Source organism: Gavia stellata, chromosome 1 (assembly GCF_030936135.1).
Source record: "Gavia stellata isolate bGavSte3 chromosome 1, bGavSte3.hap2, whole genome shotgun sequence".
NCBI classification, from domain to species: domain Eukaryota; kingdom Metazoa; phylum Chordata; class Aves; order Gaviiformes; family Gaviidae; genus Gavia; species Gavia stellata.
Window position 1 is genome coordinate 32433885 of NC_082594.1, and position 16608 is coordinate 32450492.

Consider the following 16608-nt stretch of genomic DNA (forward strand, 5'->3'; position numbering starts at 1 on the left):
TTGGGGAGAGTCAGCGGCAGGTGCTGGCCATCTCCTGACACTCGGTCCCATCTGCAGTCAGGCGTGTTTCCTCCGTAGTCAACAACAGCAGTGAAATCCCACCGCAGCAGGTGACGTGTTGAAGGAGGAGGCTCTACAGTGAGTGTGCCACACGAGAAGCATGGGAAGTTGTCTTTTCCTGTTTTCCCTTCTGCCCAGGTGTGGCTGTCGCCTGGCTGCTCCTGAATGCTTTTTGGAAAAACATCTGGTGGGTTGTGTCAGTTAGGAGCTGGAGAGATTGAGGCTGTTTTCTTGAGTCCCTTGGAAAACCAAGGAAGGGGGGAAGCAAGCTAAGAACAGTACTTCAGTGTTTCAAAAGGCATCTTGCTGTAGCTGGCTTTGGGTAGGAAAAGCTCTGATGCTAATCTCTCCCACCTGCTGCTCTCCTGGGAATTATTATAAATGATGCATTAAGTAAAACAAATTGCAATTTTCCTGAGATGAATGCTATGCAGGTAATGCCTTCTGAGTTGCAGATGCACCTCGCCTTCCTACCTGAGCTTTCATAGCAGGTCACTGCTCAGAGAGGAGCCAGGATCACTTCAACAAGCTGCTTATGACCACGCAAGCTGAGGTCTGAAGAAGTCTCAGTCCCTGTAAGAGTATGCTGGGGCATACCTTCACGGCTCTCCCATCTCCAAATTTGGGGGGCCAGGGGGGCATGCTGGTTTGCAGCGCTTCACTGGATCACACAGGCTTCAGAGTGGCTTGCTTTTTTCCTGTGATGTTAAATATGCAGAATCAGCCACTGCTGCCCTTTCCCTAAATGATGGCAATAAATAAATCATTGGCATTTTTGTGGACTCTAACTGGCTTCTCTAACTCCTCCAGCAAATATTCTGCTGCTGAATTAAAACAAAGCAAAAGCAATAAAACCCCAATATAAACAGTTTCTCTAGCTTAAACCTCCTGAGCTCTTTGTACACTGTGGTAGAGACCTAATGTAATGATGCTTTTGTTGCCTGATCAGAACCAGTTCTAGGCGGAGGGAATATTCCTTGGGTATTCACTTCTTTCAGACTATTTACTTCTTGCTAGTTGGCACCTTTTGTTTTTGAAATATCTACTGAAATTAACTATTGGTATTTTTGGGCATGCCCCTCCCCAAAAGACCAGTGTATTTCTGGCAGGGTGTGACAGCAGCAGTTCTCCAGGATGGGCATCTCCATCCCTTGCCTCCACCCCTTGGTTTCGATGGGGCAAGAGGCACAGTGGAAATCTGACCTCCCCGACACGGATCTCCCCACATCCCACATGTCCTTCTCCCAGAGCTTTCTCATGACCACACCAAAAGTTCAGCCTTTCCATTTCCTTCCTGGTGGCCACCCTTCTCAGCCCGCTCTCAAGCTCTCAACCTGGGCTTCCCCCTCTGGCTTGCAGAGCCCATGGTGCTGCTTGCCTTCTCCTGCTCTGCCTCTTGAGTGCCATTGCTCAAATCTTTCTCACTGCTCTTTGCAGCCAATGAAGAAACCTCCTCACTCTGCTCTCTCTGCAGCTGCAAAGCCCCCAGCTCTGGCAGGGATTTCAGAAATCCAGATACTTTGGAGTACTGATGAAAATCTGCCCAGTAAGACTCCCAGTACAGAAAAGGAGGACAAATTCTGGGGAGAAAGGGGCTATGGGTACCTAAATCCAGCCTTCATAAGCATCTCAACTTAAAACTCAGACGTTTAAGGGTATATTTAAGGACTTTCTACCATGGAAGACATTCTAATTCCATCATTATTCGAAGCCTGTGAGCAACCCTTTGCTGCCATAAAGCAAAGGTGAAGCAAATATTCTGCATGATGGGACATAAATCCTAAAATGCTGGCAAGTAGGATCAACAATGAAATTCAGTTTACATGCACTCTTTCCGTGCCCATAATATAGCACTTTTTACAGCTCTCTATGCATGGCTGAAAGGCAGTTGTAACTTGGCTTAACAAATTTGGACTGAATTTGGGGCTTCTAGAATTCATTGTGTACTCTAATATTTTGCATCTTTATAATGTATTATACCCAGTCACTCCAAACTCCTTCAAAAATGTGAAGAATTTACTCTGTGAAGTAAGGAAGTACCCTTATTTTGCTGTAGGAGAAAATTAGTTCTTGCAAAATCATTATGCAGGTGTTACAAAATTCTGTTTTCCTACCTATCTGAGAGCAGTGTTCCCTCTTTATTTTGTTTTATTTTTTCTACATAGACAAAAGAGTATTTTAATTTTTTTTTAGAGTTTTTACTGTGTTCATGGATGGATTTTCTTGTGCCTAGATTAGTAAATGGCAACAATAATCTCATTAGGATGAGCCAGATGGATTGCTACCAGACCCACTAGAAAATCTACTTTGGTTCTTCGGCACTATCCATCAGACACAGTGTGAATGTTAATGTCAGATCTGCAGTAAAACAGCATTAGTGCTTTCAGCTCAATCCCGTTATGAATTAAGCTCACATCATATATCCATGACTCCTTATAAATCAGCTGAAGCATCCTGAGTCTCATCATCCTGAAGATGACAAAGGATCTTGCTGTGCCAGTGCGAGCCAGAAGGCTTGCTGAGAAGTAGGGCAGTAGTTCTCTTCCCACTGGATTCTGATATCACATCCTACATTTCATACCAACCTTTATGAACACAGGCCAGTAAGCTACTAAAGAAAGTAGGGATGGTAAATTCTAAACAATGAAAGGGTTATAACAAAATGCATGGTTTACAATAAATTGACAGGCACCACTGCATGGCTCTCTCTTTTGGGCACCAGAGGAATGAAGCCTGATTGACAGTACTGTAGTATAGGTGATTGGTCTGCTTTTCTACCTCATAACACATCTGAAAAACACTTTGATTGGAGAAGGGTTCGTCAGAACAGACCCAGAGATGCACTTCTGCTCAGCTGGATAAGAAACACCTTCTCACACATAGGAGCTGCAGCTTGTGAACTGTTCAGACACAAGCATTAAGTTTTAAATCCTTTTTTTTTTTAATCCAATTAACTCTACATGCTCACACTGGCTGGGCGAAGAGCGGAGAAAAAAGATTGTACTCTGCCACACGTATCATCACTAGAACTATTCACAAAAACAGGTGATTCATCTTCTGCAGAGATGACCCCGCAGGAAATGAGGGGGTTTCACAGCAGGGCAGCACAGGGCAATGCCTGCAGGCTCCAGAGGTATGCACATACAACTGAGGGCAGAGCTCAACCTCCAGACAAAAATATTACTCAACGGAAACCACTCAGAGTGAGGTCACAGCGGGGGCTGTCAGCAAAATGATCGAACTTCCTGAGAGTAGCAAACCAGTGGGGAGATGAGGCTCTGTGCAGAGATGTGTCACTTCACATCAGCACCTTCCACTCAGCAAAAGGGTCTCTCCTCTGCCGGGAGCCTTGCCGGTACGGATGAGAGGATCAGCCCTTGGCATTGCGGGTCTGCATGCAGATGGCCCCGACGCTGCATACTGAGTCCAGACACCCAGCCCCTCTCCTGCCCCACAGCTCCTCTGGTTTTGGTGGGTACCCAGCTACCTGCAGCTGCTAGTGGTTCCTCCAAGCCCTGGCACCGGACAGTTTTGCTGTCTTTCACTTGTATGACTCTCACCAAGGTAGGACAGTGTTTGCTGAAAATCATCCAAAAAATCTTTGGCAGAACATGACATTAAACCTATATTGCATACCCTTGGTTAGGACTATGATCACTCATTCTTTCTCCCTCCACAAAGGCAATAGACTAATGCATAGCTTTTTTATCCCGCTTTGGGCTCTGCCGCTCCAGAACGTGCGTGTGAAGGATTAGCAGGCAGTGATCATCTTCAAGAAAAGGATGAGGACTAATATTCATTGCAAAGATGGCTGTGCTCACGGTACTTTCACAAAGGGCTGCCAGGCTCCAAAAAAGAACCTAACAAACCGTAGTGGGAGGCAAAAGGGAAACACCAATTGCAAAGCCTGCTGTCCTTCAACTAGAATGAGCTTTCTATCTTCCAGGTACTGAAAATCCTCCTGAGACATTGCCTATCTGAATACATCACTTAATCTTGTAGAAAGCCCCAGGACTGAGGGGTTCGTGCTGTTAGAAATTGCATCAAGTAACCTTATTGAAGATAAATGGCTTTGAACTTTCATGGCAACAGTGATGAACTGCTTCAACATCCATGCTGTGCAGGCTGAAAAATCAGAGCTTTTAGACAAAGAAATAAACTTATTCAAATGCAAACGTGAGATTTGGGGCAGAATTTTCAGGTCATCTTAAAAGCACTTTCCTTATTGCTGCAGACTGGATGTCTGCATAGCAAGAGTCATTTCACTGCCAGTCAGGTCCTGCTGGCTTGAGTTCAAGAGAAACTCAGATCTTCTTCCTTTCTTTACTAAGGGAGACCACATCAAAAAGTAAAGCAAACACTGTCATGTATGAAACAAGTCTGGAAAGGATCTTTCTTTTCAGACCGGACTGCCTGGCCAGCAGACTGTGAGGGAGGGTGCTGCATCTCCTACCTGTTCAAGGTGAATCCAGAGTCGCAAGCACAACCTATGTAGGCACTTTCTTCGTGTTATAATTCCTGCTTCAACTATTGAAGATAACAGCTGTCAAGCAGCTGGCTTGAAGCCTTTGATGACTTTAAGACTGTTCTCTAAAAATCTACTAATGTCGACTTTTAGGCCAAGACGGTTTTAGGGCGTGAGACAGTGAGGCTACACTGAGGCTCTGCGAGGCTCATCTGTGTGTGTGCATGGGAGGGATGCAGGCAAGCCCTACATCTTTGCCTCTGCCTTTCACAGCAGGAACACTAGATACACCCGCAGGGATCAGTTTGGGTCTCTCCTAATAAACTGTGGCAAATAGCTGGACCACAGAACTGGATGCCACCGGTTCTAGAGGTGTTCAGTCCAACAGCAGCCAAAACTGATGTGAGTCCCTCCCTTAGCTTTCAGAATTAAAACAGGATCTTGCACAGAAACATTAGGCCCATTCATATCTCCATCAGATGGCTCCTATTTCGGGATACAGCTTCTTCTCTGACTTCTGACGATAACAGTAGGCTACAAAACATGGCTAGGTGCTACCACACCTTCCACAATAGGGTCCTGATCCACAGAAAGTTCTCTGGGAACTACGGTAATATAAATGAATAATCGTATAATATACTAACATAAAATAATAATGCAGTGAGGCCTTTTAGGGCTGAAAACATCTTTAAAAGTAGCAGTTGATACGGAAAGGGATCATTATTCAAAACGAGCTTCAGGTGATGCCTGTGCTTTTGCCTTATTGAGATGTGGAAGAAGATACCCAGAAGAGCGACGGTCTCAGGGCTACCCTGATTACTCAAAAAAACACTGAACAAAAAAGAATTTGCTACGAGAGTCCTGAGTGAAGCAGAAATATATTGCTGTTTCCTCTTGTGACATGTGTCCTTGGAAAAGGATTTCCAGTAGGCAGAGAGGGTTGAACTTCAGCACCTCACAGCCCCTGCTCTGTCACTTCCAGAGTTTTCGCAAAGAAATACTTAACTGGGACTGCAAAAAAAGAGTATAAATATCCACTGAATGATGTGACCAGTGTGAGAGCTGCCAGCAAGATTTATCCAGCCTCCTCTGGGTAAGCCTCCATGCAGCTCCTTTGCTGGATTGGCAGAAGACAGGGACAGATCCAGGTCTGAGGAGGACTGGCTGCATTCCTGACAGCCTGTAAATTGTTGTTGCTGTTGTACAGCGATTGTATGTGATAACTCAGATGTTGAAAACTGGCAGAGATTAAACCTGGGCCCTCCAACAGTGTATGCCTGTACCGGCTGATCGCCAGGCTGTGGGTTATGGCAAACTCACCAGCCCTATAGCTGTTATGCAGGACTGACATGTTGACTGGTGGTTATGTATACACTGAGAAGTCATGTTGAAAAAACATTTCTGCATGAGATATGTCCTTAGTGTATTGAGGGCGAGCACTTAATCATACTGTCTGTGCTGGATCGCATCTCACCCATGCCTCCTGATTGCTCTTCTTCTCTCAGCTGAAAACGTGGAGGAACCAAAGCTGAGTCACTGGCCATGCAGGTGTCCAGGCCACTGAGGCCAGCACAGAAGCACCACGGGGGTGTCTGTCCTGGAGGGCCCATTGCTGTGCATAGTGAGAAACTCCAAACAGCACAGGCCCAAATATTGAGAAGTCTTTGAATACAATAAGCCTTAACTTCAGAGATCCTCTCACCCAGAGAGAAACAGAGGATTTCTTTCTGCAAAACGCGCTCATCTTCACTCAAGTCGCAACCTAAGTGAAAGCCCTGCTGTGACTCATGAAGTTTCCCTATGCAGTGGTGGTTGCACTTCCCATTTAGACTTGACGGCTATCAGGTAAAATGGGCCACACTTTGGGCTCTCAGTTCCTCAGTGACTGATATGGCTGCTTTTCTGTGTAGGCACAGTGTAGCTCTTCTCCAGACTTGATGATACTCCACAGGTGCAGGCTCGCTGCAGAAACCCTGTCTGCACCACTCAGCCACAAGACCAGAATGATCCTTTTCCAGCCCTAGATCTGTAAAGCAGTTACGTTCACGTTGCATTGCTGTGAGGTCTGTGATCCGACTACAGGTAAGCCAGCACAAGCATCAGAAGCCATCCTGCCATAATAGTCCCACCACTTTACCAGGTTAAGTCACTTACTCAGCCCATGGTGGGTCAGCTGCCCATCCTGGAGATAAATTAACCCTACAGATTGCAGCCATCTACAAGGCTGATATACTGTCTAACATGGCACATGTCATCTTCTTCTCCTGATTGCCTTGAGCAGACACAACAGACAGTTCTAGAAACAGGTCTGAACCATCACAGCTAAGTTAGCAGCCACACTGCAGGTGAAAATTGACAGTGGGACAAAATGGCACCAAAATCTAACTCAGATACAAGAAGTGGAGGAGTTCAGCAGCAGCTGAAAACAAGAAATGGGGGATGCTGATAAGGAAGATTACAACAAAGTGCTCAAATGCAAATGTGACAGGAAAAAGACACTCCTAGGCTACAGGTCAAGAGGTTTTTCTGGAGCAACCTTTAGTTTTGGTGATAAAATCCTGGCAGAAAGCTGACACAGCTTGGCTTTCAGACCTGTTTGGCTGGGGTGCAGCCAAGAACAGCATTTATTCATTACATGTAAACTGAGCAAATTGCCGAGGGAAGGGAGTCAATAAACATGGAGCCTTACAGCACTATTTTCACAGACTGACCTATCAAACTATAATTACATGTTAAAAGACTCCACGGCAGTCATGTCTGATCAGAGAAGCACTAACCGAGCTGTCCTGGGGACTTACTTGTTGTCAAGCGGGAATCTGTTGGAAAAGGGCTGTGTAGTGAGAGGCTGCTTTTGGCTAGCTCCCATGTGAGATGATTGTGATCAGGAGAGGTCCTCCTGACTCCTCAGCTACACATATGTTTGGTCTCAGGTCCTCTAGGGAAAGGCAGAAATAGCGGCGGTGATGCTGAGAAGCATTTTCATTGTCAGTAAAATGCCTATGGCTTACTGCTCTCTTCTCATCTAGTGGTGACAACCGCATTCAAATCACTTTGTCTGCGGGAGATTTTGATTGTGGTCATGGTGACACATGATCCTGAGAATGGTCCTCAGTCCCTCGGACCACAGCCTTCAGGCTGCGGCTGCAGCTCCAGCTCAAACACCGTCATGGGGTATGGGATCACCACCCCCAAGGCAGAAGAGCTGGCTGTCCCCTCATCACCCCAACCCAGAGCAGTCTCCTTCCCTGACAAGCAGCCTTGCCTCCAGCCCAAACAGCCCACAAAATTATCCTTATTCCCCCACAGGTAGCAATCCCATCCCCTTGCAGTGCTTAAAGGCCCTCACTTTCATTCTTCTAAAAAGAAAACTTTCCAGCTGAAAAAGTGAACCCAAACCACCTCTGTGTTATGTCGACATAATTGCACAAGACGTCATATTCCCAAAGGGTTAGGGGATCCTGGCTATCTCTTCAGCCTTGTGTTAGATGCCACATGTCATAACACGGTGTCATTTCCCAGGATAGACACATTTAACCCCAAGGCAAACTAGCGCAAGGCATTGCAAAGCTCTCAGCTGGCAGAAAACAAGCAAGAGACTGTGAGACATACTTCCAGTTTCAGTTAATTAGAAAGAAGCATCAAGGAGTGCAATAAGGAGTGCTTAGAGCTGGGCTGACAAGGTGGGCATCCCTGAAGTTCCGCAGAGGACTATGGAGAAGAAGATGGGTTTCTGGAACATGACTACTCCACGATTTAATTACAGTCCAGGTCATTTAATCCAAATGCTTAGCTTAACCTCCAAGGTTAATGCTGAGGTGTGTCCATCTGTGAACATCAATGACAGCATCTTCAAAAGCCCATTTTTTCTTTAAAAATTCAAGCAGTATCACTCTGCTAATGCCTCCAGAAAATTAATCCTTTGAGAAACTGAAACTGTTCCTTTTTGGATGAGCAGTACATGGCTCTGCCACTTGAGAGCCTTACTATGGCAAAGCTCCTAAAGTAGCTGCTTCATTTAAGGACCACTGCATAGCAATTTTTTCCTATGACTTCAGTCAGGAGATCTATGCATATGCTTAAGCATTTCAATGGACAGGGAAGGACTAAGCACAGACTCGAAGATAGGCATGGATAACTTGCCTGAACCCAGGTGAGGTATAACAGATTGGAATCCAAGTAAAGAAAGTGGCATAGGAATAGGTAAGAAATTTACTGTACAAATCCTAAGCAGTGTTTTCTTCCATATGTTTTTTGACATACACTTGTCTTTTTTAGCATTGATATTCCACTGTCCCCCTCAAATATTAGACATCAACTTAATGTGTTACATTGTATGAAGTGCTCTGCTCTAACATGCCATGACGCCTCAGAGAGAATTTCTTAATCTGAACAAATGTATATAATTTTCCAGAGATCCTTATGATGATGTATTACATGAAAGAGCAGCAATAAACCCTTCTATTGGTATCTGTAAAACATTTCACAATGTCTGCCATGAAAAATGCCATTAAATCCTATTTGGCATTCTCAGCTTGTTTCACCTGCTTGCATTGGAGGGCTACTTTTACGAAGAGGGTAGTGCATCATGAGAGGGTAGAAATGAAATATTAGGAAGAAAAGAACAATTGCCGAAGTGCACTGCCTCTAAAGCTTGTCTTACAGTTTGTTATTGCCTACCTTTAATCTTCTACACTCACAACCAGTTTGAAAAGAAAAGTGTCACCATCACCAAAGGCATAACACAGGTCCCAGTACTCCCATCTTGGGCTGTCCCCAGTTGCCCTTGTGAGCTGGATTCAGCACTGCCTGCATTTGGTGTCAGGAGCTTGAAAACCCACCCCCTTGAATCAGAGCTTTTGTCCTCTGTCTAGGCCAAAGCTGGTCATGTGGGGAAACAAAGGAAGGGGGTTTCGGCGTTTTCTAATCCTTCTGTCATTTCACTAAATGGAAACAACACAAGGCTGCTCCTCATTGCTTGCAGGCTTTCAGGGTTGATTTTTGTTTGTTTTTTTCTTCTGGACAGTTAACAGGGAATATACTTTAGCGCTACCCCATAAGTTGTCAAGAACCTTCACAGATTAATTCTTTAATTTCAGATTCATTATTTGCAAGATCAGAATTGGGCAGGATCTCTAACCCTGTTGCCTGTCAATTCCTTTTAACATCAATCTTTTTCTTTGCTTTCTTATTGCCAAAACCTGTTTCAGGCACCCATGAAGCTTGATAGAAATTGCCTTGAAAAGAGCTGAGTGATCAAAACTGACCAGACGTGCAAGATGAATATTCATGGTTTATTGGAGCAACCTCCACCCTCTTCTCAGAGCAGGGTACCTTCAGCTGACCTGTTGTCCCTCATACAAATTACTGCCTCATTACCACTCATTCCTCTGGAACCTAGCTGCAAGGGACATCGAGCTCGTGTTAAATAATTCAGCAAAACAGTGAAAGAAAACTGTATCTGATCCAGAGTGGAGGCACCTGAAATTCCCTACCATGTGTGCAAGCGAAAGCGGACTTGAAGGGACTACAAGAACCAGCTTCTCCCCTTGGACATGAAGCACAGATGTTGTCCCCTCTGATTTTAGACATCTGGAAGATAAGTGCCTGCATCTGCACAGGTCATCAACAGTTTCCTTTGTAGAGGGTGGAGGTAGGGCACTTTGAGGATGTGACCCTTTTCAGCTATTTAGACACCTGCTTTGGGAGGAAAGGAATAAAGTTGTTACATTGCTCGCATCAACCTCTGCTCTTTGTTGGGGGCTCAAATCTCCTGGAAAACCAAAGTGAAACCCACCCCAAACACTGCAGGCTAGAAACAAAGGGTGCCTTTTGCTTGCACTCCTGCCATATGCTAAAATTCCCCAAGGAGATCAATCATTTACAAGTCAGCAATAACAAAAGGTTACCAAAGGAGCATCCTGGCCTGTGGGTTAGTATCAGTCTCCAAATCAGCAGCAAACAGATAATTTAATTTCCATTGTCCTCATTTTCTCTGGCCTGCCAGCGCAATCCTAGACTCTGTTTCAACAAAGTCTGAGGAGGAGGACTCCACCTCTTTCAGAATTAACAACTTTCTTCACAGCAGACACAAAAAAAAGAGCTGATGATGGAGGAGGGAGATCTGGCAGACGATTTTCCCCTCTTCCCCATGAACAGATACACTGGTGGTTGCAGAGCAGTCACTAGTTTGCAGAAAAGGCAGTTATGTCTTAAAACCCAAGGCAGGGAGGGGCAGAGTGCTTTTTGTGGACCGAAATGATGTTTGAGGAAGGCAGCGTGGTACTTCCTTTAACAGAGCCAGATTTCATGCGCGGCAAGAACAGGGGCTAAAAATAGACCAGGATGTTAATGAGGGCCTGGCGCACACCGTCTGTATGACGAGATGATGATTCTTTTTGAAAATGCAATAATTTAAGGGGTTGTTTCATTTTATTTCTTCCTGCTGCTGCTGCGAAGTGCTCAGAAACACAAGGCTGTTGAGGTCTTTAATTTTTTCTCCTTAATCTTAAGAAAATGAAATGTTAATGGACAAAGGAGAAAACAACTAGAAGCAAGAGCTGCTTTATTTTTCCCGAGGCTGCTCACACGTGATAAGCAAAGAAAGTGGGTCAGAGAGGGCTTTCATAACATTTCAGCTGGATTTCTACACAGCCCTAGATGGGAGACGAGGATATTTCTTACACAGAAGAACTTTGATTTCCCCAATCTGTAGTTGCTAGGGGCTGAAACGTCCACACTTTTATCACTCCAGCCCAAAGCTTAGACATGTGGCTTGTGCAAGAGGTGGACTGTGAGCTCCAGCTGCATCTTTCCACAAGCCTGGGAAATTTCTGCAGCCTCACAGCCCTTTCCCAAGCTCTAACACTGTCCCCCGGGAGCGCACGCATGATGCAGCCTGTCCTCCATCACAGGCACTGCTGGGAGCTCCCTGTCCTCAGCTTGGCCACCTTTCCTCCTGAAGCCCACCTGGCAGCTCCAGGTTAGCCCGAGACACTCGCTTTCGTGGGTCACCCTATTCCCCAGCTGCCCGTATAGCTCACACACGGACTTCCCCTGGGGATGAGACATCCCACCAGCCTGGGAGAGAGAAGGGGCAGAGGGAAGGGCTTGCTTGCATCTGTGAGCAGCATGGGCACAGCAGAACTGAAATACAGCCTTGGATGTAGCTACTGGTCGTGAGGCTGAGCTGCGCCCAGCTCTGGGGCACCCAGGCAAAATTGCCGAATGGTTCAGGCATGATGAGGACATTGCATGGTGCAGGGCTGCGTAAACCACATCTCGAAAGAAACCAGGCTGAAAATCAGAACAGGGAGCTAGAAGTGTTTATGAAATACACCTTTTTTCCCTGTCAGAGACAGCCAACTGCCTGCCTGTTAGTAGCTTACATTGGTCGACCATAAAGCATGCAGCAAGTCAGGAGCTGTTTTCTGGCATACAAACACTTGTCTCCTATAAATACTACTCTGGGAGGGACAAAACAGGTATTGTCTCTTAATGCTCCCATTAAACAGAGCCACACAGATGGTAATTAATGCATCATGACATGACTAAATTGTAAGAAGAAACTGCTGCAACAAGAAGTCACCACAAGAACAGCAGGATTCAGATTAGTGCTCATTTTGAGATCGACTCCTTGTTCCTTGCTTGAAGAGCGAGGGACCAGCTATTCCACATTATGGAAGATTTATTGCCCTGCTTTCCTGAGTTTCAGGTCATAATGGAGCTTTGTTATCTTTAACAGATTCATGTACTCCTTCCCTAGTGCTTTGTCAAATAATAATACTTACAAGGCAATAAAAGGAAAAAGAAAACACCAAAAAAAAAGAACCACCCCCTGTGCCATAAGTCCCAGGTAGGTGAATGCATGTGTGCTTTTGTGTGTGCATGTGTATAGGAGAGGGGTTGTTTATTGCACCGTCCAGTACAGAATGAAAGAATTTATGTACCATCTACATGCAAATGTATCTTTCATTTAGGTAATAAACTGCACCCTTGTATAATTTACCCAAACAATGGAGCTGCGAGGACACCGCTACTAATCTTCAAAAATCAACTGTGCCTTTTCAAAAGGGATTTTGTCTTTCTATGAATTGATCAAACTTGACAAGTAATTTCAACCTAATGTTCACGGCTATCCTCCCCTCTCCTCACCATCTGTAGGTGAGAAATCCTATTTTCTGGAAGTGACAGGGTAATGCAGGAGGCTGCAGACATCTGTAAAAAAAAGAAGTGGTTTTCCCAGAGCTACAGGCAAAACAAGGGTGGATTCAGGAAGGATATGAGTAGGGTTTATTTTTGAACAAATAATAAATTCTTGATGCCTGCAACTGTCCACATGGAGTCACGTTTTTTAAGCCACTAAGTTTAATGAGAGCAACTGAGAGACAAAAATGTCTCTGTATTTAAAATACTATGGTAGAAATGGTAGAAATGCTCCAGTGGAATATCCTTGCTCTTGTTAACAAATACAATAAAGACTCTCAGAAGAAATTCGTTCTGCAAACTTATTGCATCAATGAAAACTGCATTATAGACAAAGAGACTGAATGTAAACTCAATTTGCTTCCAGATTTATTTATAACAATATCTGCTTTGACTGAAAGCTGATCAGTCCTACATCAAGCAATACAAGAGAAACTGGAAAAAGGCCAGTTATCACCTTGCCAGGATCAGACATGACTGAGATTAATCCAAAACAATTTGCTGAGCTACAGCACAGCTTTGTGCAAATTTTGGGTTTTCTCCCAGGAAGTACAATGCCAGCTTCTTAGGGCCCTTTTTTAATCAGGACATTTCAGGGAATACAGAGCAGCCCCTATGCACCAGTGGATGGAGATCCTGGTATCTCTAGGCTGAGAGTATCCATCCCCAAATATAAGCACATCTGTGTGCAATGCATATAAATACACTAATACTGAGGGAGCAATTAGGTATTTTACTTAGAAAACCTTCTGTGCACATGCTTTCCCCCTTTCTGGATCACTGCTGCTCCTGAGAAATCATTCAGGGCTATTTTCCCTAGCAAGTAGGAGGTCCTCATGTGGGACACCAGCCACCCTCACACCCACTCCAAGGTGAAAGGGTGTTTTATTTACCATGCCGACATCTAGAAAACTGGACCCAGGAGTGTCCCCAGCTGCTGGGTCCTGCAGCACATCTGCGTGTGTCCTGCCTCCAAGAGCCCCAAGCCAGGCTCTTTCCCATGCATACACTCTAACTCCCAGGCAGAGGAAGCCCTTACCTCCTCCCTTCAGCCCTCTTCTGGGGCTGCGTATTGTCATCTTTGGGACAGACCTGCTAAACATAAGCTAAAGTACTCATTTCATGAGGATGAGAGGGATAAGTGGTAGCCAGCAAGCAAGCTATGACTCAAGGCCAGCTGTAGGTCAGGCTGAAGTACCTGGCTGTGCAAGGCATGAGGGATGACTGGAGGGTGGCAATTCACTTTGGTGTCACAAGAGTTTTTGAAGTTCTGAAATCTGCTTTAATTTTCCCATTAAAAGAAATCCCATAGCTTCTGATGGTTTTCACAACAGGGGATTATGTCAAAACAGGTTGAAAAGGTCCTTTGGAAGATTGAAAAGGTCAGGGCTTTCAGGTCTTTCTGTATTTCTCCCCCTGTTTCCTTCCCTCAAGGATATAACCAGACAGTCCACCTCAAATTTCACTAAAGCACAATGGGAAAACACGGTCAAAATCAATATATGACCAGAAAATATCTTCTTCAGGAAAAAAAAAAATAGAAGCTAGCAAAACCCCATGTTTTTTGAATTAAAAAAAAAGTGTCTACAGCTCTCCTAAGCACATTTTCTTCCCAGACATCCCAGCTGAAATTAAAATTAAGCTTCTTTCTGTTGTCAGGTAGGTGGACGCTGTGTTAGCTCCTCCATCAAAAAAATTATCTTCATCTCAAGATCTGGTCATTGCTGGTTAATGCAGGTCATGGGGTTTTCTCATTGCACAAGCAAGAGCTGATCCCCTAGATTTGCCCTGTGAGGGCACTGCCAGCAGTAAGTCAGAGGAGCAGTGGTTGGTTGGCCGTGCAAAGAGAGAGATGAGATTTCTTTAGTCACTGAACTTACCAGAATGGGATTTCTGAGCCAGGAAAATGCCAGGTGTATTTGTTTCTACTTCAATAGGGGGAATAAGATTTCATTTCCATCCTGTGTAAATAAATAGTGGTTTGCCAAAATATAGTGGCCTCTACTAACAACATTACTCTTGTAGGTAAAGCAAAACAAAACAAAACAAAGTCTCTATAATCATTCATCAATTTCTTGAATCATCCAGTCCTGAAGAATGCAATTTTTTTCCCCTTAAACCTTTGGGCTCCCTGAGGTTGTGAGCTTAAACCCATGGTGCGGTCAGAGTTAGACTCCACTGATGAGAGCTCCTCTCCCCTCCCCTCCCCTCCCCTCCCCTCCCCTCCCCTCCCCTCCCCTCCCCTCCCCTCCCCTCCCCTCTCCTCTCCTCTCCTCTCCTCTCCTCTCCTCTCCTCTCCTCTCCTCTCCTCTCCTCTCCTCCCCTCCCCTCCCCTCCCCTCCCCTCCCCTCCCCTCTGTAGCTGTTGCTCTGGGCAATCTATCAATCATCGCTCAAGTCAGGCAGGACTGGACCTGCTGCTCCCACCATCAGTAGAAAAAAGTTCATTAAGTTCTCTAAATCCTTTGGGTCTTTGAAGGGAACAGGGCAAGAGCCTAATGCCAATGAAACATTGCTTTTTCTCTGAAAAGAGAGGCAGCAGCCTAAGTTACTGCCAATTTCCACAAAGCCATAAAAGTCCAGCAGTATCAGTAAGATAGGATTTAGTCTGCGGCTCCTCATTATTCAGAAGGATGGGAGGATATGGAGACAGCAGAGTAATCTGGAGCAGACAATGAAAGTTGTCGAGGCCCCTCTGATTAAAACTGCAAATCCTACAACCCTAACCCTAATCCCCGCCCCGTGGAAAGTTGAGATTAGCCTCGGTCCCGAAAAAAGATAACTCTATCTTTTCCTTAAGTTATGTGTTAAAATTCAATCTCCTCCCAGGAGTCGGCATGCATGGATATTGCTTTTTCTCTCCCCCTAATTAGGAGAGTATGAGAAAGTAAACATTGCTGCTTGCACAGTAACTGGCATAGCGGAGCAGGCTGTCTCTGTGTTCTCTGATTGCTTTATTAGCAATCTAAGCCTACTTACATGGCCAGGGACGTCAGGCAAAGGGGGTCTTTTCCAGCCCTTGGGGGTTAAATGGTGTTTTGCAAGACCCTGAAGCAATCTGTCCACTTCTCCTCCCATCTACACCGGTGTCAATCTGCAGCAAATGGGTGTGCTGCCGGGGAGAGCCAGTCTGCCTCCTCGGGCTCGCACGCTCCTCTGGTCATTAGGAGCTATTTTTTTAATGGGATTATTTTCTGCATGATCTGCGCACACCAGGGGTGCCCCTAATCTCCCTGAGGCTCCTGATCCAGCCAAATCTTCGTGTCCCTAAAAGCTGCCTTTAATGTCAGCGGGACAGGCTGTGAAGGATGCTTTCTCGGCAGCACGCCTGAGGGATGCGTTTATGTGTTTTGAACTAAGGAGCCCACACCCCCAGCCAGGGCCTGCGATGGCTGACGTCCTCTGGGGACGGGGACACAGGCAGTAGCCAGTGGTAAAGGTGTTCAGAAGATGCTCAACGTCAGCACGTGGTGAAACATTCTCCCCTCTGGCGTCCTGCCGCCATCCTTCACTCCAGTAAGCCCACAGTGCATTTTTTCCTGGCGGATACCCCAGCCAGAGCAGAGGAAGGAGTGCAAGCCTTCTTTGCACAACCAGCAGGGAAGGACCAACGAGTGCAGAAGGGCTTCTTCCAGCTCCCACTGGTGCCAACAGTTCCTTGTCGCAGCAAGGCACAGCCTTGTCGAATTTCCCTCCCTCGACTTTTCCAGCCACTGTGCTCAGCAGTGCCTCCATACAGGGCTGCTGGTTTTCAGCAAGAAAAGACCAGTTTTGGAGGATGGATGGAGCAGAGAAGCCCACCTGGAAAAGTGCAACCACCACCGAGCAGGGGACCCACTGCAGAAACCGGTACCACTGGAGGGCTCATCAAGCCCCACTGAG